This window comes from Pogona vitticeps, chromosome 3 (genome assembly GCF_051106095.1).
Source record: "Pogona vitticeps strain Pit_001003342236 chromosome 3, PviZW2.1, whole genome shotgun sequence".
NCBI lineage: Eukaryota > Metazoa > Chordata > Lepidosauria > Squamata > Agamidae > Pogona > Pogona vitticeps.
In genome coordinates this window covers 174,251,930-174,275,398 of record NC_135785.1, presented here as the reverse complement: position 1 = coordinate 174,275,398, position 23,469 = coordinate 174,251,930, and the positions used below count along the sequence as shown (strand labels likewise).

The 23,469-nt window shown below is 43.6% G+C and overlaps 1 long non-coding RNA gene across 1 annotated transcript; it reads right to left on the bottom strand.

The window, feature by feature from the left end:
• Nucleotides 1-1,018: 1,018 nt before the first annotated feature.
• On the bottom strand, nucleotides 1,019-23,363 carry LOC140705436 (uncharacterized). Its single transcript, XR_013543507.1, has 4 exons — nucleotides 23,312-23,363; nucleotides 15,457-15,521; nucleotides 3,522-3,622; nucleotides 1,019-1,201 (listed from the first exon to the last, which is right to left on the bottom strand). It is a non-coding gene; the product is annotated as an uncharacterized LOC140705436 (long non-coding RNA).
• Between the last annotated feature and the right edge of the window lie 106 nt (nucleotides 23,364-23,469).

Here is a 23,469-nt window from a genome sequence, read left to right as displayed (position 1 = left end):
CACAGAGCCCTCTCTGTGGGCACTGGAGAGATAAGTTACCATAGAGAAGTACTCATCCTCCGATCCCGGATTTCGGCACTCCCATCTGCTGGTGCAGTGGTCCAATGGAGGAGTGCAATGGCGACCATTACCGGTCTAGACCAATGGGGGATTGAAGGACTGGTAAATATTTATTTGTTAATACCACCCATAGGGAGGGGAAAACAAGCATTTAACCCTTGCAATGCTGGAGTAGGTTTTTTTATTCTAAACTAAAACCTCAGCATTTGGGTTTTAATTGCAGTATTGGCACTTTGAAATAAATGATTTTGTGTTGCAGTTTGGTAACTTGGGCTCTAAAAAGGTTCACCATCACTGCACTAGGCGCTCAGAAGAAGCCACTGCCTCAAGCAGCAGATTTTGCAGTACCAGTGTATTTTTGCCATCTATCCATAGCATGGATCCACATGAATTTTAATGCACGCTCATCTCCAAATCATTGCCCATCTCCATTTCCTCGGTTGTGGCACTGGCATGAGAGGTTGGACTGGAAAGTTCTTTGAAGTGGCATATTTTCTCCCCACTTGTACTCTGCAAGGAGCTATCCATGGAGTGCTCATGGTGTTGATGATGAAGATGAGGCTTGCCAGGTCTCAGAGAATGAGCTGCTGTGCCAGGAAATGGCTGAGCTCCCCTGAATCTCCAGGCCAGGCAAACAAATGTGAGGAGCAGAGGTGGAAGGGAAAGAGCGAGTCATGTTTATTGTTACAGGGTGGCCATAGTGTTTGGGTACCCAGCTCCAACCCTCTCTGAATGGCACCAGGGCTCACTGGCTTCCTGTGTCTGTCCAACACAACACATAATATACTTGCTTAGGAGCTCAGACAGGGAACCCACAATGCCCAGTTCACTCCCTCACACATGCATGGAGAAATATTATGTTCCTAATTCCTGTGACATCACAAGGCCCCACACCATGACTTGACAAAAGACCCACCCCAGGCATTGGGCCCCATATATAATGAGGGGATGGGGAAGATAATCCTGTGACAGCCCCTGACAAACAAGACAACACTTCAAAACCATTCCAGAAAAATTCTTTTATTGGTTTAGGAAAAGAGGCTAAACGGGTATCCTCAGCGGGGACAACGGCCTGGTTCAACTCCAGCAAGACGCCTGCCTTCTGGTTCCTTGCTTCCCCCTGGGGAGGAAGCTTCGGGCCCTGCAAGAGAGAGAAAAATTCAATTAAGGGGGCAAGCTTGTCCACTGCCGTCAATCAGCTTCAACCCAGGCATATCCACTGACCAATTTTCTGGCAACTTCATCTCGAAGTTCCGCCTGCCAACATCCACTGGTTTCCACCAGCAATATCTGCCCCGTTCAACTCTTCCACTCCACTTCTGAAGCAAGCCTCCACCAGCTCCCAAATGCTTGGGTCACACTCACGCTCCGGCAACATGCCCACGGAATGCCAGCCAGCCCATTCACTCACTCACTCACACACACACACCAGCCACCCCCCACTGCACACACACCTTAACTCCACCAGCCTTTCACAGACACACCTGGGCTTCCATCCACCGATATCCACCAAGCTTCCACCAGCTGGTTTCAGGAGGCTAACATCTCCCGGCTTCATCTGCCAACCTCTGCCGGCCTCCACCTTGTGGACTCAGCTTCCGCAGGCAGATTTCACCAGGTTCTGTCTGCCAACGTCTAACTTCCCCCTGGTCCATTGCTGACATCAGCCACAGATCTCCGCCAGCCTCGAGCTGTTAACTCGCCAGCCCACTTAGCAAGTTCATCTGCTTTCACAAGAGAACTTGCCTTGGGCAGAAGGGCTGGGTTACCTGCAGCCACTGCCGCTTTCTCTGTTGGACTGTCCTCTGACCAGTGGCCTCCCTTCTGGTCTCCTGCCCTGCCCAGCAAGCCCCTTTTATCTGCCAGCAGAGAGGTGGGGCCCTGTGAGGTCACAAAGACCCAAGTGAGTGGGGTTGGGTTCCCAAGGCAGCAGCAGCATCCTCGGGATTGGCTGAGTCCTGAAGATGATGTCAACAGTCCCTCTGATCATGTGATTCACCCACAAAAGCTTGCATTTTGCATGATTTTTAAAAATATTTTTTAAATTAGTGACCTATAAATGTATCCCCTTCTGACAGGATTCTAGGTTGGTGCTCCAAAAAGTTACCTTCCAGCATGCAAATCTTAGCACAGGTCAGGCTTTTGCCCATCAAAGGAAGAATACAGGAAGCTTCTCTGTGTGTCTCATAAGTTGGTAGCAAATTCAGTGGCTTAGGCCCCAATGAAAACGAAAGAACACAACTATGGCTCTCTCTTAAACTGAGAGAAATCAAGGCTTGCATTCATAGACACCTAAACCACTAGGCCAGTGCTGGTAAACCTATGACACGTGTGCTACAGCTGGCACACAGAGCCCTCTCTGTGGGCACATGAGCCATGTCACCATAGAGAAATACTTACCCGTCTGGATTTTGGCACTGCCATCTGCTGGTGCAGCGGTCCAGTGGAGGAGTGCAATGGTGACCATTACCAGTCTAGCCCAATGGAGGACTGGAGGACCCGTAAGTATTTATTTGTTAATACCGCCCATATTTATTTATTTATTTATTTATTTATTTATTTATTTATTTGTTTGTTTGTTTGTTTGTTTGTTTGTTTGTTTGTTTGTTTGTTTATTTATTTAATTTCTATCCCGCCTATCTGGTCATACTAGACCACTCTAGGCGGCTTACAATTGGAGCAACAATAAAATTATTAAAAACATTACAAATAGACAAAAATGGAAATCAAAGAATATAAAAGAAAAATCGTCAGGGATTATCTGTTGGGAAAGCCTGCCTATACATCAGTGTTTTCAATTGTTTCTTAAAAATGCCCAGCGAGGGAGCCGCGCGAATCTCAGGAGGTAAGTTGTTCCAGAGGCGAGGAGCCACCGCCGAGAAGGCCCGATTTCTGGTCTTTTCCTTCCGGGCCTCTCTTGGCGTCAGGCTCCTCAGCCTCATCTCCTGGCTCGCACGGGTGACACGGGTAGATCTAGGTGGGAGAAGGCGTTCCACCAAATATTGAGGTCCTAAACCGTTTAGGGCTTTGTAAGTAAGCATCAACACTTTGAAGTCGATGCGGAATCGGATGGGCAGCCAATGCAATGCAGCCAGAGTGGGCAAGATATGTTGGTATCTTCTCACTCCACTGAGTAATCTGGCCGCAGCATTCTGCACCACCTGTAGTTTCCGCAGCAGCCTCAAAGGTAGCCCCACGTAGAGCGCATTGCAGTGGTCTAATCTTGAGATTACAAGCGCATGTACTAAAGTGTTGAGAGCCCCCACATCAAGGTAGGGTCGCAGCTGGGCTATCCGCTGAAGATGGAAAAATGCGGTGCGGACCACGGACGCCACCTGGGTTTCCATAGTGAGCGCCGGGTCCAGATGAATCCCCAAGCTGCGAACCCCATCCCTGGCAGGCAGGGTGACTCCCCCAAAAATGAGGGAGTTTCCCAAATCCCCAACTGTGGGAGCGCCCACCTTCAGTACCTCCGTCTTGTCCGGGTTCAGCCTCAGCCCATTCTCCTGCATCCATTCCCGAACGGTCTCCAGGCAGCGCTGAAGGGACAGAACGGCATCTCCTGTAGTTGGAGAAAGGGAGATGTAGAGCTGTGTGTCATCCGCATATTGATGGCACAGGCCTCCACACCCCCTGATGACCCCCCCCATAGAGGGGGAAAACACAAGCAGTGCAGGAGCAGTTATATTTTCTAAACTAAAACCTCAGCATTTGGGTTTTAATTGCAGTATTGGCACTTTGAATAAATAAGTTGATTTTGTGTTGCAATTTGGGCACTCAGACTCAAAAAGGTTCACCATCACTGCTATATAAGGAGGCAGAAGGTCTGTGAAGTTGTGCAGGGAAGGAGAGGGAGGGTCTGCTGGCAAAGCTGCTTATCCCTTTAGAAAGCCTGGCTGCTTCTGTCCCTTTAAGAATGCCCCAGCTGTTCCCTGGGAGGAAGAGTGGTGCCACAGAGGCATTCACATATGCCAAAATGAGTCAAAGTAAATAAGTTTCATGACCCTCTTGCCACTCAGTAAAATACGCTGCTTTCTGACAAAAAAAATCTTCCTAGGAAAACAACTTCCTTGCATTGGATTGTGCATTGTGAAGTCACCTTTTTAAAAAGATCAATTTAAAACATGCTAAATCTAATTCAAATATAAATTTTCCATTGTGTACCACACTCTGAGTTTTGGTTTGTTTTTTGTTTTTGTTTGGCCCTGATGTGTGACAAGCAAGTGTAGCTGATTTGGGCATACCAAAGGCAAACTAACTTAGAAGAGGCTGGACAGAGACATGCATAATGCAGCTCTAGGAAAACCAGACATGACATAGCAATTGTACAGATATTATGTTGCCAATCCTGAAGGGATTTTTGAAAGGAAATGCACAGACAATTAATTTATTTTTCATCTGTATCCCTGTCACCCTTCCTAAACCGTAATTTGAAAACAGAAAGTTGGATTATATCTTTGGTCCCTCTTGTCAGTTTTTAAAAGGTAATTTATCCCTTGATGGTGTTTTTTTTAATTATTTGTGGCTATGTGCCATCAAGTTATTTATTAGTCATAGCAGTCCTAATTGGGCTTTTGTGAGATGCTCGAGGACTGGTTTACCACGGCTAACCTTCAGTGAATTTCTATAACTGAGCAGGGATTTGAAGCCAGGTCTGCTGAGTCCTAGTTGGACACTCTGTTCACTACACCACACTGGCCCACTTAGAGCAATTATCATTACTTATTAGTCCAATTATCATTACTTATTAGTCATGTAAACGTAACTCGTATTGCCCACTGTACCGCTCATTACTTTTGATTACTTTCTTTTCTTTAACAACAAAAAACCCCAACCTGAATTGATAGAATGGCATAAAAACTGAAAAAATTCTCTTGAAGTTCCTCTAAGAATGATTTTAATCAAACTGTATAGTAACTCCAAAAAGTAACTAGAAACCAGTTCTCATTACACCAATAAAGTGGTATTATGAATTCGCGAAGGCTTTGTGGTATTATTCTTACAGATTTGCGAAAGTGGTGTTATTCTTACAGATTATTTAACTTTGAAATGTACCTTTGTTTTGCCCTCTTATTTAACTATGTTACTTGTAGCTGGTTGCTGCCAAACCTTAGCTCAGTACCTTGTATTATTACTGGCTAACACTGCTTCTGATTTTGGACAGGAACTACCTGGCGATGCAAGGGATGACGCTGAGGTGATTCTGTATGTCCAGCCTGTGTTCTGTCTCAGAATGACAGCTAAGAAGCACAGGAATGTGCCAAACACCCAAACTCACATTTTCTCCACGTATTTCAGGATTTAGCCACAGGAGGATATAGTCTAGTGGTGGCTACCTCTAGCCACCCCCAAACATCCTTACTGGAGGCAGAGGCCTCTATACATGTATTTATATGAACATTTGCTTACTTGCTTACCTCTCTCTGTGTTTGTGACCTCTGTGTGTTTCTGTATATGTGTGGATATCCACTTTTAACCTGTTGGTTGCTGTGCCTTTCAACTGCCCCACCACCACCACCACAGTGGGCTGAGAGATGAAATTTCCATCTGGCTCAGCACTAGTATTTGCATGATAGTCATTCTGGAAATTTCCTGATCCTTTATATTATTGCCTCCATAGTTGGCCTGTTTTGTATAGGCATTGATTCAGATGATTTGTGAGTCAATGGACCAATAGCAATTGATTCCCTATACTGTATTCTGATTCCTGAAGCAAGTCTTCATCCCACCCCTGCTCCATCAAACAGGTGTGTTGTTGTTATTTCACTGTTTTCACAGACTTTTTTTATACCACTGAAGCAGGGAGAAAAAGAAATTAAGACTGATTTGAACAAAAAAGATATACACATCAAGCTGGAATTTAAAGCCACTTGCAAAATCTGGGAAAGGTAAAGGTAAAGGTTCCCCTTGACAATTTTTGTCCAGTCGTGTTCGACTCTAGGGGGCGGTGCTCATACCCGTTTCCAAGCCATAGAGCCAGCGTTTTTGTCTGAAGACAATCTTCCGTGGTCACATGGCCAGTGCGACTTAGACACAGAACGCTGTTACCTTCCCACCGAAGTGGTCCCTATTTATCTACTTGCATTTGCATGCTTTGGAACCGCTAGGTTGGCGGGAGCTGGGACAAAGCGACGGGCGCTCACTCCGTTGCGTGGATTCGATCTTACAACTGCTTGGTCTTCTGACCCTGCAGCAGAGGCTTCTGCGGTTTAGCCCACAGCGCCACCACATCCCTAAAATGTGGAAGCTTTCACTCAAATCTGGGGCTTTCTTTTCCAGAATACAGTATAGATCTCCCCTTGCTTTTTTAGCCCACTTTCTGATGCCACTAGGTAACCCTGAACACAGCAATCCTAGCCCTCTAGAGAACCATGTGAAAAGGACTAATGAGGGGTCACAGTTGCCTCTTCACAGGTATATGGGGCATGTTTATCTTGGAGATCCCAGTTTAGCCCATGGTGCCCCACTGGTGCAACTATACCACTGGCAATGTTTTCACTGATTCCCCAAATAGGACTTTGTAGAGGTAAGGAACAACTGAGATGGCCTCAGATCTGTTCAATCTAAGATTTCTTCAGGTTCTTAAACCTTATGCCCCCATCCCAGCCCGAAATGGTGTAACAGTTCCTTCCACTTTCTGAAACCATTAGAAGCAAACTTGATAAAACAAAGACCAGCACAGAAGAGAAGGGAATGGTAAATTCACACACACACATTCATACAATACTCAGGGCACTGGCTGAAATCTCCAGGAACGGTTGTCCTGTCTTTGGTCTGTAAGCAGGGAGACCAGTCTTGGTGAGCAGTGCTGGAGGAGGAGAAAGTTGGATTTTATTGTTGTGGTAGGGTTAGTGCTTAAGTGCACATCTCCTCCTCAACACTCCTAACTGCTGCCAGGACTTTTTACATTGTTCAAAGGTGCTTTTCTGTACCCATAGTTATTTTTTAGCAGGTAGTGCAGGAAGTATGGTCTGGCTCTCTCCCTCTCAGATGTGCCCATAATACACAACAGCCCACCCTTTGTAACATCACACAAGTGCACAACCCTTCATCTCTGATTTTGGCCCTGAAATCTCAGGGAACAGGAAGCTGCTGACCTGAGACCCCCTGCTATAGCATGTCTCTGCTATCTAAAAGTGCTACCATGGCAGTTACAATGAGTTCTCATCAACCTTTGCATGATTTCCAATATGGGTGCTGTTAAGAGTTGCTTCTTCCACCCAGAGTGACACTGAAGGCCCACTGTTGCTTGTATTCACTGCCACCATTTTCCTTCAGCTCAATTGAAGCAATCCTGGTAAGGGAATTCCTCCCTGTACCTTTCTCCTCTTTTACTAGGAGGAGGAAACAGACCCCAAGCTTCTCTGAGGTCTACCCTTCTCCCTTCCCATCTGCAAGTAAACTGACAGTGGTTTGAGCCCACCCTATCCCATTTTTAAAAAGTCCACCTTTATACATATCCTGAAAGATGACATTTGTTACATACAGCACTGATGTTACCTGTCTGTCATGGGTTTGGAGGGAAAGTTCCATCCTATGGGGAGTGGAAGGCGGGACATCAGGAGGAGGGGCTGTACTGTATATATATGTGGAGCGTGTGAGGAGACGCTGGGATGTGAAGAAGCAGCAGCTGGGAAGAAGAAGCTGGTGTGGGAGTCTGTGTGTCAGACAGGGTACTACTGTGTGTCAGAGTACCAACCTGATAGGTTCAGGTGTCTGTTGGTTAGCCAGAACTGATAGGTTCAGGGTCTGGGCTTCAAGTTAAGTGTTCTGTGTGAACCAAACTGTGTGCATGTATGAATGAGACTAAGCCACGTTACTATATCCTATTCACCTGATCGTTTTATTTTTCCCTGTGTGTGATTTAAATAAACCTTGTTCTTTTATTTGTTTAAAAATCCATCCCTGGTCTGTGTGACTTTTTATAGGGAATGGTTGGTGGCAGCTTAGTTAACGTGTGGCAGATCCCAGTAGGTCTGGGTTTGTCACATTGATTGGTGTCCAGCGTGTGGGATACGACTGGTCCAGTTGTCCAGTGGTCCAGCAAAGCCTTGGCAAGTGTGCCCAGAGCAAGGGGGGTCTAGTCAGGGACAATCTGAGAGCGCGTAGGTAATCTTCTAGGCTTACCTCACGGGGGGGTAAGCTAGTAGAAGAACGTGTAACCTCAGATTGGGGGCTAGATTAGGGAGCTCTGAGGCAGCCTGTTTTGGCGGGAAAAAAGCTGAGGCAAAACTGTGAAATAGCAGTGAGCTAGCTTGTCTGCTGAGAGGCCCAGCAGAGGGGGGTAGACTCTGGCTCGCAACTGTTGCAAGTTAGTGCTGAAGGACAGCAGCAATCTATAGAGAAAGCTGGTTCTGAGGCAAAAGAAAAAAAAGTGGTCGTTTTATTTTGAGGCTTGACTTTTTAAAGCAGCCTGTTCTGGGGGGGGGGATTATGCCCTTGACTCGAAGCCAAATGGCAGAAATGGGTGAAGTGAAAGACCCCCAGGTTGACCAAGGTTCTGAGGATGAATTTGGCTCAGTGCAGGGTGACAGCACAGGAGAGCAGAACCCAGAACTCAGAAAATTGCTCCTAGCCCAACAGCATGAACTGAGGGTGAGGGAAATGGAGGAAAGATTAGAGAGAGAGAGAATGGAAAAAGAAGAAAGGTTAGAGAGACAGAGAATGGAGAGGGAAGAAAGAATGGAGAGAGAGAAAATTGCTCTGGAAAAAGAAAGGATGGCGTTTGAATTAAGAAAATTGGAAATGATGAACCAGAACAATAATAACAATAGGGATTCTGAGGGAGGCCAATTGTCTAAAGCTGACCTGAAGAAATTCCCTGTGTACCACAAGGGAGATTGTCCTGAGGTGTTCTTTTCCTTAGTGGAAAGAGCGTTTGTGGACTTCTCAGTGAGGGAAACTGAGAAGATGACCATCATGCGATCTTTAATCAGTGGTAGCCTGGCTGAGGTTTATTCAGAGATGCCACAGGAACTGATGAGAGATTTTGCAGAGTTTAAAAAACTGGTGTTTGCAAGACATGGGATAAATGCAGAACAGCTGAGGCAAAGATTCAGGTCCCTCACAAAGAAACCAGAGCAGACTTTTACCCAAGTGGGGGCTCAATTGGTGAGGCTGCTAGAGAAATGGCTATCTCAGGAGGGGACAGAGACCTTTCAGCAGCTCAAAGACTTGATAGCGCTGGAACAGTTCTATTCAGTCCTGCATGGGGAACTGAAATTCCAGGTGAGGGAAAGGAAACCAAAATCTGTGGCAGAAGCAGCCGAGATCGCAGATTTTATTTACCAGATAAGAAAGCCCTTAGGTGAGGAGAAATCTGTAGGAAAACCCAAAGAAACCTACAGCAAGTACTCTCAGGGACCAGGGAAAAGCCAGCAAGGGGGAGGGGCCCATGGTGAAGGGAAGCCCTCAGACATGAAACCAAGACCTCAGATTTTGGAGGGAAAACCAAAACAGGATGAGAAAGACTCAAAATACAGCAGAAAATGTTATTTCTGTCAGGGAAAGGGCCATCTAATCTCAGAGTGTGAGAAATTAAAGCAGCTAAAAGGAATTGTGCCTCAGGATTCGAGGGGAACCAAGCCAAAAGCTGTGTTCTGTGTCCAGAAAGAGCAAAGCTCCGTGTCACTGAGGGAGCCTGTTGCCATGGCTACTCAATCTGAAACAGCTACATCTGCTGATCAGGCTGAGGAAAATGGTCCTCTTGTAGAGGTCAGGCGCTGCCTGCTGGTGAGAACAGATTCTCAGTTGTTTGAGACAGCAGGGGTGGACGTAGGAATACTTGACCGTCAGTATCGGGGGCTGCGGGACACTTGTTCTCAGGTGACCCTGTGCCATCCAGATATTATTCCTAGGGAATATGTGATCCCAAATGAGAGCATAAAGGTGGCAGGGATTGAGGGGCAGGTGATCTCACTGCCAATAGCGGAGGTACCTGTGAACTTTCAAGGCTGGAGGGGAGTTTGGCGGCTAGCAATTTCATCGACTCTGCCAGCAGCCGTGCTCGTGGGAAATGACCTGGCTGAACATGTGAAACGGGTGCTAGTGATTACACGTTCACAAGCCACCACGGGGACAGTTCAGGGGGGTAATGATGAGCCCGAGACGGAAGCAGAGGGGAGTTCAGAAGCTGTGGTGGAAACCTTAACCACAGACAGCCGATTTGGCCAAGAGCAAAAGGCAGACGCCACTCTCCAAAAGTGTTTTGAACAGGTGACAGACGCCCAGCTAACACCTGAAACCCCAGTGAGATTTCTAGAGAAAAGGGGGATTTTGTATAGAGAGACCCTGAGGAATATCTCAAAAGGGGGAGATGGGATCCGAAGTCAGCTAGTGGTACCTGAAAAGTATCGCCCCATGATCTTACAAAGGGGGCACTCTGACATGTTTGCTGCACACTTAGGGGTGAACAAAACACAGCAGAGAATCACACAGAATTTTTACTGGCCTGACATAGGGAAGCAGATCAGGGAGTTCTGTAAACAATGTGATGTGTGTCAAAGGCAGGGGAATAGCCGCGACAGGACCAAAGCAAAGTTGTGCCCTTTGCCTGTGATTGACACTCCGTTCAAATGCATAGGGGTGGATATTGTGGGACCTTTGCCCAAGGCCACAAAGAGGGGGAACAGGTTCATTCTCACCATTGTGGACCATGCCACGAGGTACCCTGAAGCCATACCCTTGACTAACATTGAAACTAACACAGTGGCAGATGCCTTGGTGGGGTATATGTCCAGGATGGGATTTGCCTCAGAAATAATCACAGATTTGGGCGCATCGTTCACATCAAAGCTCATGAAACGCTTATGGCAAATCTGTGGAATTAAGCACAAGGAAACTACTGCCTATCATCCTGAAAGTAATGGGTTAACTGAGAAGTTCAATGGGACTCTAATGCGCATGATTAGGGCTTACTTGGCAGAGAATCCAAACAATTGGGACCAGAAGCTGCAATCCCTTTTGTTTGCTTATCGATCAGTGCCACAAGCCAGTACCGGGTTCAGTCCATTTGAACTTTTATTTGGGAGAAGGGTGAAAGGGCCCCTTGATTTGATCAAACAAAATTGGGAGCAGATCACCCAGGATGACCCACAAGACGTTGTGACATACATAGACACCTTGATGAATGACCTAAAGAGAAACCTAGAACTGGCAGCAGAAAACCTGCAAGCTCAGAAGGTCAGACAGAAAACATGGTATGACCACAAAGCTAGAGAGAGGCACTTTGACCCAGGGGAGGAAGTGCTTTGGCTTAGGCCCTGCAGGGAGAACAAACTGCAGCTGGGTAGCCCAGAAATAAAATACTTGGGTCACATAGTAGGGGGAGGAGTGATAAAACCCCTCGAGGCCAAGATAGAAGCAGTTCGTGATTGGCCCAGACCCAACACCAAGAAAAAAGTCAAATCATTTCTTGGGTTGGTGGGCTACTACAGAAAGTTCATCCCGAGGTTTAGCGAGATTGCGGCTCCGCTGACCGATCTGACGAGGAAGAAGGCTGATGACCGCATCCCGTGGACCAGCGACTGTGAGGCGGCGTTCCAGAGGTTGAAGGAGGCGTTAATCAACTATCCAGTGCTGCGTGCTCCAGACTTCGACCGGGAGTTCATCATCTACACCGATGCGTCTAACAGCGGGGTAGGAGCAGTTCTTTGCCAGGAGGATGAGAATGGTGACCAGCATCCAGTGTCCTACCTGAGTAGGAAACTTCAAAAAGGTGAGAGACATTTGGCAACCGTGGAGAAGGAGTGTTTGGCCATAGTCTACGCGATCCAGAAGGCCAAGCCTTACATCTGGGGAAGACATTTTGTTCTGTGCACTGACCATTCACCACTGCAATGGTTAAAGACAATGAAAACCCACAATAGCAAACTTATGAGGTGGGCTTTAAATCTGCAGGACTATGACTTTGAAGTGAAGGTGGTCAGAGGGTCAGTGAACTGTGTTGCTGACGCCTTGTCAAGAAGACCTGAAGAATGAAGACGGCGAAAGAAACATGGACTATGTATATATATTGATGACAAAAGGTTAAATGTACCTGGTTTTTTTGAATTTGGTTTGTATGAATAAAGGTAACTTGATGTAATGTATATGGTAAATGTTTAAATGCCTAATTGATATGGTTAACTTAGAATGTAAGTATAAGTAAGTATGATATTGTATGTATAACTGTTGTTGTGTGTTTTATCCAGGTTGTTTTTTGGGAAAAAGCACCTTAGCTTTCCCCCTACAAAACAACTTATAAAGAGGGGAGGTGTTACATACAGCACTGATGTTACCTGTCTGTCATGGGTTTGGAGGGAAAGTTCCATCCTATGGGGAGTGGAAGGCGGGACATCAGGAGGAGGGGCTGTACTGTATATATATGTGGAGCGTGTGAGGAGACGCTGGGATGTGAAGAAGCAGCAGCTGGGAAGAAGAAGCTGGTGTGGGAGTCTGTGTGTCAGACAGGGTACTACTGTGTGTCAGAGTACCAACCTGATAGGTTCAGGTGTCTGTTGGTTAGCCAGAACTGATAGGTTCAGGGTCTGGGCTTCAAGTTAAGTGTTCTGTGTGAACCAAACTGTGTGCATGTATGAATGAGACTAAGCCACGTTACTATATCCTATTCACCTGATCGTTTTATTTTTCCCTGTGTGTGATTTAAATAAACCTTGTTCTTTTATTTGTTTAAAAATCCATCCCTGGTCTGTGTGACTTTTTATAGGGAATGGTTGGTGGCAGCTTAGTTAACGTGTGGCAGATCCCAGTAGGTCTGGGTTTGTCACAACATTCACATTCCTTGCAAGTGTATTGTAAATATTGTGTAAGTCACAAGAAGCTCCTCCTAGACTCTTGTGCTTAGTTTAAGGTAGGAAGTACTTAGAGTTACCAACCAAGGATCAAACAGAAATGAAACAAGAAAGCCATCTTGCAGTTAGCTATACAGTATTTTCCCAAGTACTCACTACCATTGTTCTCTTCTGGCCTCCTCAGACTTACAAAGGAGTGGGATCTCCTGGCTACATTCAGTTCCCAAAGAGAGATGAAATCCACACATATTACCATCTCTTGCCCCTACACTTAACTGCTGCCAGGACTCATGGCATGGTGCAAAAGTATTTATCTGGGTGATGTGCCCCTAGTTATTTGTTTAGGAGGTAGTGCAGCTGAAAACACACAGAGACACACACTCAAAATGTTACAGCTCCGGGGCTGCTGTACAAAAGAGTAGCGAGCCTCTTCTGGCTCCACTGAACTGTATAATGAGATGATCGCAACTCTAATCACAAGAGAAGCAAGAATGAAATGTACCTATATATCCTATTATGTAAGGAGTTTCATGGCTGATGGGAGCTGAAAGTACAGCAAAAGCATCTTTCATCTGCTAGAGTAGATGTTACTTCTGTTCTGTTCTGAAGTGCATTTAGTGCATTTTGTAGAGCACGGCAGTAATTAATTATTAGGCATCTTCTGTTGGGGGGGAAGTGTCCTTTCACTATAGAAGGTTCAGCTGTGGTAAAATGGTAATATTGAAAGCAGAAGGGGGAGCTTTAAAATAATCCGTTTACAGATATTAGGTGACACAGGTGGCAAATCATCAGACACACTCTTTCTGATCGTAGTGTCAGTACTCTCTTTACTGAAGGTTAATTTTCATGGAAGCTGTCAGGGGTTGCAGTCATCACTCCAGAATCTGCTTGCCTCCTCTTAGTACTTTTTCTAAAGAAAATATGGGGAGTTTGTGGCTTTCTGGATGTTGTTGGACTCCATTTCCCATCATCCCCTAGCCAATGGTGAGAGGAACTTAGAGCTAAGTTCCAACAAAATTCAGAGGACCACATTTTGCCCACTCCCATCTGGTGAAAATTTTTGAGGCACTAGACACTTTACTCATCTCCCTGTCTTTCTAGCTCTTCAAATGTCATCCTAAAACTGAGCCATGGAGGAAAGGAGGGAAATCTCCTTTCCTAGAAAGGAAATTGGGCATCAAGAAATTAAGGCATTCAGAGTCAAAGCACACATTCAAGGAAATGTGTTTTCCCTCCCCTTATATTGGTTTCTCACCAGCAATGTTACCTCCTTTAAATCAGTGTCTTCAGAATTAAGCATGTGAAAGAAGTTGCTCTTTACATTCCAGAAAGACAGGAATAACACTCTTTGTTACTTTTAACATGCTTCTACAATTACAGCTTGCAGCTGGAAAGCTCAGTGTTTTAGGTCTCTGGCTGTGGAGACAGAGGTTGGAAGTTTGATTCCCCCACTATGCATCCCAGGAGAAGAGCCCTTTGCATAATTTCAGAGTGCACTCTTTCTGGCTACAGAATCTTCTACAGAATCATATTATTACCTCAGTGAGTGAAATGAGAGACAGCAGATTGTGAAAAAATTGAGAGGGAGGAAATTTAGGATAAGTGCCCAGGTGTATAAATTGAGCATAGAGTATATTTTTCTTAAATAAGTGCCATTATATCCAAGATTCCAGTTTCGCAGAATGTATGTTCTCAGAAGCCTGCAAAAGCTCATCACATTTTTGCCATCATTGCCAGAAGACAACCAGGAACACACAGGTGGGGTGTACCCTTCTCATTAGGGGTATGCAGAGATGGCCTTTTAAAATTGTCAACCCTATCGGAGAGAGAAAATGAAGGGAGCATATCACTACATTTCTCCAGTCCATGAATGGAGAAATTCTCAATCCATTTTTCAGAGATAATGTTACAATTTTTCTCTTTTCCCCTCACAGCTGCAACTGTGTTCATAGGCTGACCATCACTTTACCTCCTCCACAATGACCTGGACCTATCCATCTGGGGCATTGTGGGGGAAAATATGGAAGCAGCCACGAAAATAATTCAAGAACATTCTGTCGGAGTTCTATGTGCAACCTAACATGCTGTCTATAGATTGTGTGAGAGGAAAATACTTTTCTGGGCTGGTGTGATTGTCTGTTTATCCAGCCTAACCAATAGTTCCTCCCAGCCTTTGAATTTAAAGAGAACCCACCTCTGTCTTGAGTGTCTATTTCCTCTCTTTCATCTGCTGGAGGCAATTTTTTTTATTTGTGTTGATGTGTTTGGTTGGTTGCTCAGTATGTGGACAGTAAAGAAAGCAACATACACAAGTCTGAAGTAACGTTAAATAATGAAATGTATTTTTCTTTTTCCTACAATTGTCTGAATGAGTTACTGAGACTTTTAAGCACCAGTTAATGAGAAAGGGGTGGATTCTGGAAAATTGCTAACTATTCTACATACATTGTAGCAAAAGAAAATTTACTAGAAATTCAAAACTCTGCGATACATTTTCCAAAATTCTGTAAAGTGGCTTGCTTTTTATATGAGAGTAGCAAAAAAATCTGAAAAATTCTTCGGAAAAATGCAGTCAGAGAAATATTAGCTTAGTCCTACTTTCTACCTCGTGAGGAAACAATTCTGTGACCAGCCGTAAAACGTCAGCATTTCAGTGCTTTTCCTTAATCCCTGTTAAAAACAGAAGAAGAAATAACCACTGTGGTGAGAACAGATCTGTTTCATAAATTGTAAACTACTCAGGAGAGGAAGAAGTCTTAATATTTTATTTTACCTTTATTTTTTGCATGTTCTTCATGAGATTTTTCAGCCCTCAATTTTTGTATTTAAGTTAGAAAAAGGCCTCATTTATTACTATGATGTATCTAGTTTTCTTTCCAGTGTCTCATACATGGTGCTTTACCTATTCAGTAAGGACTTTTTAAATAGCTCCCACTTTAGGAAGAAAGAGCATTAAACCTTTATTCTGCAGTTAAATAGTACTGACTCTTATTAGGGATGTGCTTGTTAGTACTATGTCTCCTCCTGTCAGGAACTCAAAGTTGCCTCCCTGATGAACTTTGTATTATTATAATTATTCTGGTAGTCAGTTGTAATGATTCAAACCCTTGTCTTCCCTTTATTTAATATAGCTTCAGCTACTTCCTAGGTCTCTAGTGTTTTTTACAGAAGCTATTAGTGTTACTTTGTATCGGAAGCTGTAAAAATAGCACCTCATTAGCTATCCAGACTTATTAATTTTTGCCCAGCTTCATTAAACAACAACGTCCTACCTACAGCAACGAAACACTAGGTAGAAATTATATACAATAGAAATTGAAAAACCATCACCTTTGCCATTGTTTGGGATGAAAGTGTCCTCTTATTTTAGAACAAGCAAAGTGATTATGTTTGTTTCTGTTGATCATTCCAGAAACATTTTAATGTGTTAAATTGCTTAGCTTGTCAGCCTGTCAGGTGGGTGCATTCCTTCTTTGGCAAGCAGTTGCAAGCTCTCAGCAGGTAATCTGACTTGTTGCACCCAGTAATCTGTGATTAAAGGCCTGAGGGATTGAGAAGGTTAAGCATAGTGGAACCACCATGGATTGACAGGGGCAGAAGGTACACTGACCCATAGTGGGTGGAGCCATAGAGGATGGCCTGCTGCTACAATCTCTGGCTGATAATAGGTGTTGCAATTGTGCCCTCCTGCAGCACAGTAGCTAATCATCTTGGAAGATTGTTAATGAGGGTGGGGATAGAAAGAGTTCTTAGACCCTTTAAACATATCAGTCAGTGTTTGCAGCCTGTCAAGGATTCTTTGGGTTTGGGGGTCCTCAGTGTTTATCACATTCCATGTTCATGTGGTTTGAGGTATATAGGGCAGACAGGGAGAAGCATTGAAATCTGATGCAAAGAACATCAGCACTATCTTAGATTGGGCCAGGAAGAAAAGTCTGCTTTAGTAAAACACGCCTGGGAAACTGGGTGTCGTATCTGCTTTAATGAAACAAAAAAACAGCTGTTTCTGTCACACGCTTGGAATCTAAGACTGGCAAGGGGGACTTTGGAGATACCTCTGGAAGGTGGTGTGGTGAACCATGAAGAAAAAAAGAAGGGCAAAGACAGAGCAACTCATGGCTTCCTATAACTGATCTCATTAAAACAGCGGAAATGAGTACACCTGGGATGTTTTGTGACATTTTTGTGTAAAAAATAAAAAAAGCTTGATTTTTAAATTCTTTTTGTTCAAATTTTTTACTTGGAAGCTAAATTTGTGAAGATTTTTGAGCCAATTCAGTGTGATTCGCTGGGATTGAGCAATTTTTTCTATGATGCTCCAAGATGGCAGAAAGGTGTTTTGTTTTGTTTTTTTAAAAAATACATATTTATCTTAATATGTTATCTGACACTAGGATAAGAAGCAAGGAAAGTTCTGCTAATTTGTGAATACTACAAAGTTTGTTGGGGGGGGTTTAATTTCACACACACACACCTTCCTTCCTTTTTTGGATGTTTTGCAGCTTTCCGGTTCACATAGGTTCAGTTGAAGTAAACTCTCCAGGATAAGCTAATACTTCTGAAAGAGTGGGAGGAAACAACTGCAAGCCACATTAAATTTTGGCATCTGAATAAACTGTTGTTATTAGCACTCTTTTAAATTGACAACAGCATATTTACTGAGATTTTCACATTTCTTCCTACTTTGCAACCTATTTCCTATCCAGATGGCTGGGCAGGAGGGCTATTCGTCCTTACTGTGACAATGTTTCCGCTCAATTATCTCAAGGAATTTGAGGAATAGCAACACGTCTGTCCTCCTCTTCCTGGTTCGCTGTTTTTTTGTTTTATAAGATATTTTGCATAAAGTCTGACACTTTATTGACCATTGTGTTGATTGATTTACAGTGCAATCCTAGGCATGTATTTTCAGATGTAAACTCCTTTGAGTTCAATGGAGCAAACCAGCTAAATATATGTTAGAAATAGTCCTTTAATCATTTTATAAATATGGCAGCCAGCATCTCTTCTAGTCTCGTGTTCTCTCAAAGTGGCTAAATTCATATTGTCAGAGCATAGGAAGCTGTTTCTGAGCCCACTGACAATAAAAACCCCTGTGGTACTGGGCTTTGCTAAAACACACACACACACACACACACACACACAGAGAGATCACAAATGTAAGCATAAACATGAGGCATGTGCGCGCATAGAATACTGTGCCAGGGGGAGCAAGTTATTCCATTTATTTTAAGGCAGATATGGAATCAATTGCTTGGAATCAGTTTAACTTATGTGAATGCTCCGACTGCTTTTTAAAAAATTCCTGGTACCTGATCCAGTGCTATATCAGACAGGAAAATCTTTTTTAAAACAATAAATAAAAGCATCCCCTACACCTCGCCCGCTCACCCATCACTCACCCATCTGTCTGTGCCACTTTTCCTTTTTCACCCCCTTTCCTTTTTCCTCTTACCCTCTTTCCCCTCTGTTCTCCCACCCACCCACCGCCACCCATGACAAACCTAATCCAGCCCGGGGATTCCATGCACAGCTTCTTCCAAGCAGCCAGAGAGCCAACCAACAGCTGATTGGTGCCGTGTCCAAAAGCTTCCAGAAGCTGTGGAGCCAAATTCCCCAGCTGGAATTGCAGAAGGGGGCCTCCTCCCAGCTGGGGGAACTTGGCTTTGCTGTTTCTTCAGCTTCCTGGGAAGCACTGATCAGCTGAAGGTCAGCCCTACCCCTGAGTATGTACGTATAGCCAAAACTATGTGACTGTTATGTGGGTTTTCAGTCACTGTCATTTGCATTGCTGCACACGGCAATGCAAATGAACAATATAGATTCCTTCTCAGACTGATCTAATGACACACTGGAGCCATCCAAAACTGCTATAAAATAATGCCACAATGGCAAAAAGATCCTCCGAGATTTTTTTTGCTTTCCCCCAATGGGGTACACATCTGATATGCTGGATAATAACTCCAAGCGATACAGGGCAAAAAAAAATCTGGAATGTACTCCTTTGGGGAGGACTGGACCTTCCTGCAAATTTCAGTCTTAGGCCTTGAAAATCTGGCATTGAAAAGGGGATTAGGTATACTATGTGAAAAGGGATTACATATTGTTTTCAGGTTTACAGTCCTCATAAACAGAACAGAAACAACAGGTGGAAACAAAGCCAGCTATAAAACCATAACAATCAGATTTTTAAAAAGAGGACACAACAATGAAGTCATTAAGATCGGTTTAATCTACAGACTAAAGTTGGCACAAAGTGGATTTGGTTACTAGTCCCTAAAAAAACAAAGCAGGCAATCAGTGCTTTTATGTTTTGTTTTGCAACCCCCTCCTCTTTGGAATTGCCATCAAGGATGCCCTTTCCTCAGGCTGACTTTCTTATCGGGTGGAATCAGTCCTCCATGCTTCTTTCACTTCTTTAAAAAATGCAGTTTCAAATAAATCCTCAAGACATAAACTTCTTTGCTTTCCAAGAAACTCAGCGAAATTGTAATAAATCAGCAGATTGGCTGAGCATTTCCGCAAGTTCCATGTCCAAATATTAGATGGATAGGTAACTTGTCTTGTTATGCTGTTTTGGAAAAATGAAACTAGAAATTAGTTATTTCAACTTCTCTCTGTGTGTGTATGTAGAGATACTCTCCTGAGGTGTAGTGTTCCTTGTAGTCATGGCAATTGTTAATAAAGAACCTTAAAATAACGTGCAGCTCCAGAACATTCAATCACATCCCCTGATGTGTCATACTAGATAGTCACTGAATAACAGACTCCAAAGTCAGCATAACACACTAGTGGCAATAAATATGCAATTATTGTTTTCCAACTATAAGGTTTTGGAGATGTGTGTGTGTTTCAGATCCTTACATAATGATTTTCAAGAGTGTGTCCAGTGTTACAAATTAGAACATGGCTTTTTAATGTATTACTTATTGCCTTATAAACAATTACTGTTCCAAAGTAATTTGTTAACCTCCATCATTTATTACAGTATTTTTCAAAGAACAGTGCGTTGCTTTTTGCAACTATTCTGGCAAATAGTACGGGATTTGCCACGGACATACGAGAGATGAATATGAAGTTCTCTTAAACTGATCATACAATGCAAAGCCCAATGGAAATCAGCTCGGCCCCCCCTTTTTTTTTGCTCCAGATGTGGAGTCCCCCACCCCACCCCCACTGAGGCTTCTACTGTTGAAAAGCCATAGCAATTTGAGCAGGGTTTCCCCTGTGTGAATAGTTCTTTCATTCTCCAAAAAGATAGGGTGAGGCATGACTGTAGGTGGCATTCTTGGTGGCATACTAATATGGGCATGATGTTTTGGACATCAGGAACACTCACCCCTATGAGTACCATCTTTCTCCCTAATAGCTCAAAAGTACTTCAAAAAACACTATTGAGTTTAGCATTAGATTACCTGATCACTGCATTGATACATTCATTTAATGCTTTTTTAAAAAAGAGATAAACATTGATTTGAAATAGAAACAACTCAGATGATGTACAGTGGAAGATATGTTTTTGTGGTATATGTGTATATGTTTGCATTATGTTATGGAGAATTTTGGAAAACACCTCCCTTTTCCCTAGCACTGTTTAACCCTTTAAGTAGCCCACCAGTTTTACAATGAATGATAAAGGGAGAGCTGGGGATTGGCAGAGCCGGGTGGGATCAAAGGAGCAGAGCTGTGGAATGGATCGCACTGCATCTGATTGAGTGAGCAGTGCGGACGGCAGGACCCAAACAATCCACCGTCTTGGTGTGATCGCTTAATCCAAGCAGAAGTGTAAAACAGGCTGTGCCTCAACGCACAGCAAACCTGAATTGCTTTGATCCAGCTTGCCTGTATAGTCATGGTCTCAATCAAAAAAAAATGCATGCAAAAATACAAAAAGGCTCCCAAACCCTCCAAAATAACCCACCCACCCAAATGCAATGTTTTAGGATTGAGAAATAAACATGAAGCATTATGCTAAAAAGGTTACCATTTCACCTATCATTATATTTACTCCACAATCTTGTTGTGCCCTAGTTTCTCCTATAATAATAATAATAATAATAATAATAATAATAATAATAATAATAATAATAATAATAATAATAATAATAATAATAATAATAATAATAATAATAATAATAATAATAATAATAATAATAATAATAATAATAATAATATGACACTTCCAAGTTCTGGACAGGATCTAGTCTAAAAGATAGGGTTTAAGTGATTTTGAGCTGCTGGGATTGGTGACTGGTGGCACGTCAGCACTTGGAATTCTTAGGCAATTGCCAGGGATCCAGGATTCTGGCAGAAATGGTTACCAGGGCTCTCTCCTCACTCTTTTTTGGCCTGGAAATCAAAGCAGCCCTTATGGCTTGTACTTGGAAGAAACAGGAACTGCCCAGTGCTTCAGGCCTATGAAATGGAGGCCACAGCACGAGAGAGCTATGTTTAATTATTCATTTAAATAAATTTGACGTTTCTTTAAACTTTTGTTATTCTAGCTCACAGTCCCGAAAAAATGTCTGACAGAGAAGGGAGCCTACTCATGGTTCCTTTTGCTAATGGCGCATGATAAGGATCCTCATCTATTATGGGGGCAGGAAAGACCGTGAATAAAAGGCAAAGGAAACATGAAAATGAAAGCTGCAATTTGCTTGCAGGAGGTCATAGCCTATATGAGAGAAAAAGCAGGATTAAAAAAAAAGAACTCTGTGTGTGTGTGTGTGTGTATTGCTTAAAATTGCATTGGAAACTGCCTCTTTGTCAACAGCTTCTTTGCCGACTCCTTTGTGAATTAAAAGACACCTCCTGAATCCCGCCTTTCCATTGTCAGCTAGTCACCCGTGTGTTTCTTCAGTTTGCTCAGTTTCCTGCAGAGGAATCTTGTCTCACCACAGGAGCTTGGTGTAAATTCAAAGGTCACATCCCGAGGCAAGGCTGTATATTAGCGTAACATGTGGCAATGTCTATGTTTCTAGTGAAAGCATTCCCTGCTGGTTCTCTAACAGCCTAGGCTCCAAGTCTGAAAAGGAAGAGCTAGCCAGATTTATCAGATGAGCAGTCCTGGCGGCAGGATCCCAACCAAAAACAGCAGCTTGAGTTACAGCTCTGATGTCCTTTGTACAGCAGTAACTGATGTACACCAGCACTAGGGGACGGCAGAGGCCTCAGCCCAAGCCCACGAAGTGAACAAGTCCTCTGACATTAGAGAGAGCCTGTAGTTATTGCTGAAAGCAAGTTGCTGTTGCTGCCTTTCTGCATGTGTTGATATCAGGCATCAACAGGGTCTTGGACTTAGGTTCTGAAGGCCAGTCATTAAACAAAGCCAGTAACATGCATAATTCTGGCCTTAGAAGAAATTCATTTAATCTCTGTAGGGGAATAGCTAAAATAGCTGCTCTCAGGCTTTGCCATTGACCCCTCACATTTGTCCTTCCATTGTCAGGCAAAAGCCTTCCTTTTTCAGGCAGGCTTTTACAGGACAAGTGCCTAGGGCAGTGGGTCCCACCTTTTTTTGAGTTGAGACCCCCTTGTATAACAGCCACGTAACCTGCAACCCCACCACCACATAAGGTATTTCTAATAGGGTAAAATAATCTCTTCTCAGAAAATAGAGGCTTCTTTTCCCCGCCAAAGGGCCTGTTTCTCATACATACACATACACAATAATTTTACTATCCCTCTGAAAAGTCAAGGAACAAATTATGTAACAAGGACTACAACACATATAAGCTGACCTGCAACCCCCAAGAAAACACTTTGTGACACCCTTGGGGGCCATGACCCCCATCTTGGGAAATAATGGTCTAGGCCAGGGGTCTCAAACATGTGGCCCGGGGGCCATTTGCGGCCCCCAAGATGATAGTTTGTGGTCCTCGCCTTGCCTGCCCCCCCAAAGCGCCCACACATCCTCTGCTGTGAAGAGTTTTTAAAAAGCCTTGCCTCGCTCGCTGGCTCTCTCCCAAGACAGCACCTCTTGCACCCTCCATCCAGAACTGCAGCCTGCCAGCCGGCCCACCTGTCTGTTGGCTAAGGAAACTCCTGGGTGGCTTCCTCGGGCTCTTGCTCCGCTTGGTGGAAAATCTGATGTGGCCCAGCCTCACCCAGACTCTGTCTCTAGCGGCCCCCAGGTAAATTGAGTTTAAAACCCCTGGTCTAGGCAATGCTTTATATATTTTTTAATGTTTTTTTAAATGTTTTCAAAATTGTTTCATCCTGTTTTTTAATATATACTTTTGCATGGCATTTTTAATGTGTTGTTATTGTATGATTTTAATTGTTGTGAGCCAACTTGGGTCCCCTATGGGGAGAAAGGTGGCATATAAATAAATAAAATTACATACATACATGTCCTAGTTTCCACCCATTCCCTTTTGTTCTCATAGAGACTAGCCCTTTGTATATAAAAAATCATTCTACAAGTAGTTTAAGTAGAAAAAGAAAAACAAATTACTTACAGTTGTGGAACTTCAGTTACAGAAGAATAAAAAGGAAGGTTACAGTCTCCACAGGTGGGAGAAACTGCGTTCATGACCGTGGAAAGGGGCAGAAAGAAAGGAAACAAAACAATGAAAACAAACAAACAGGAAGAGGAAATGGAGCTTCCCTCAAGCTC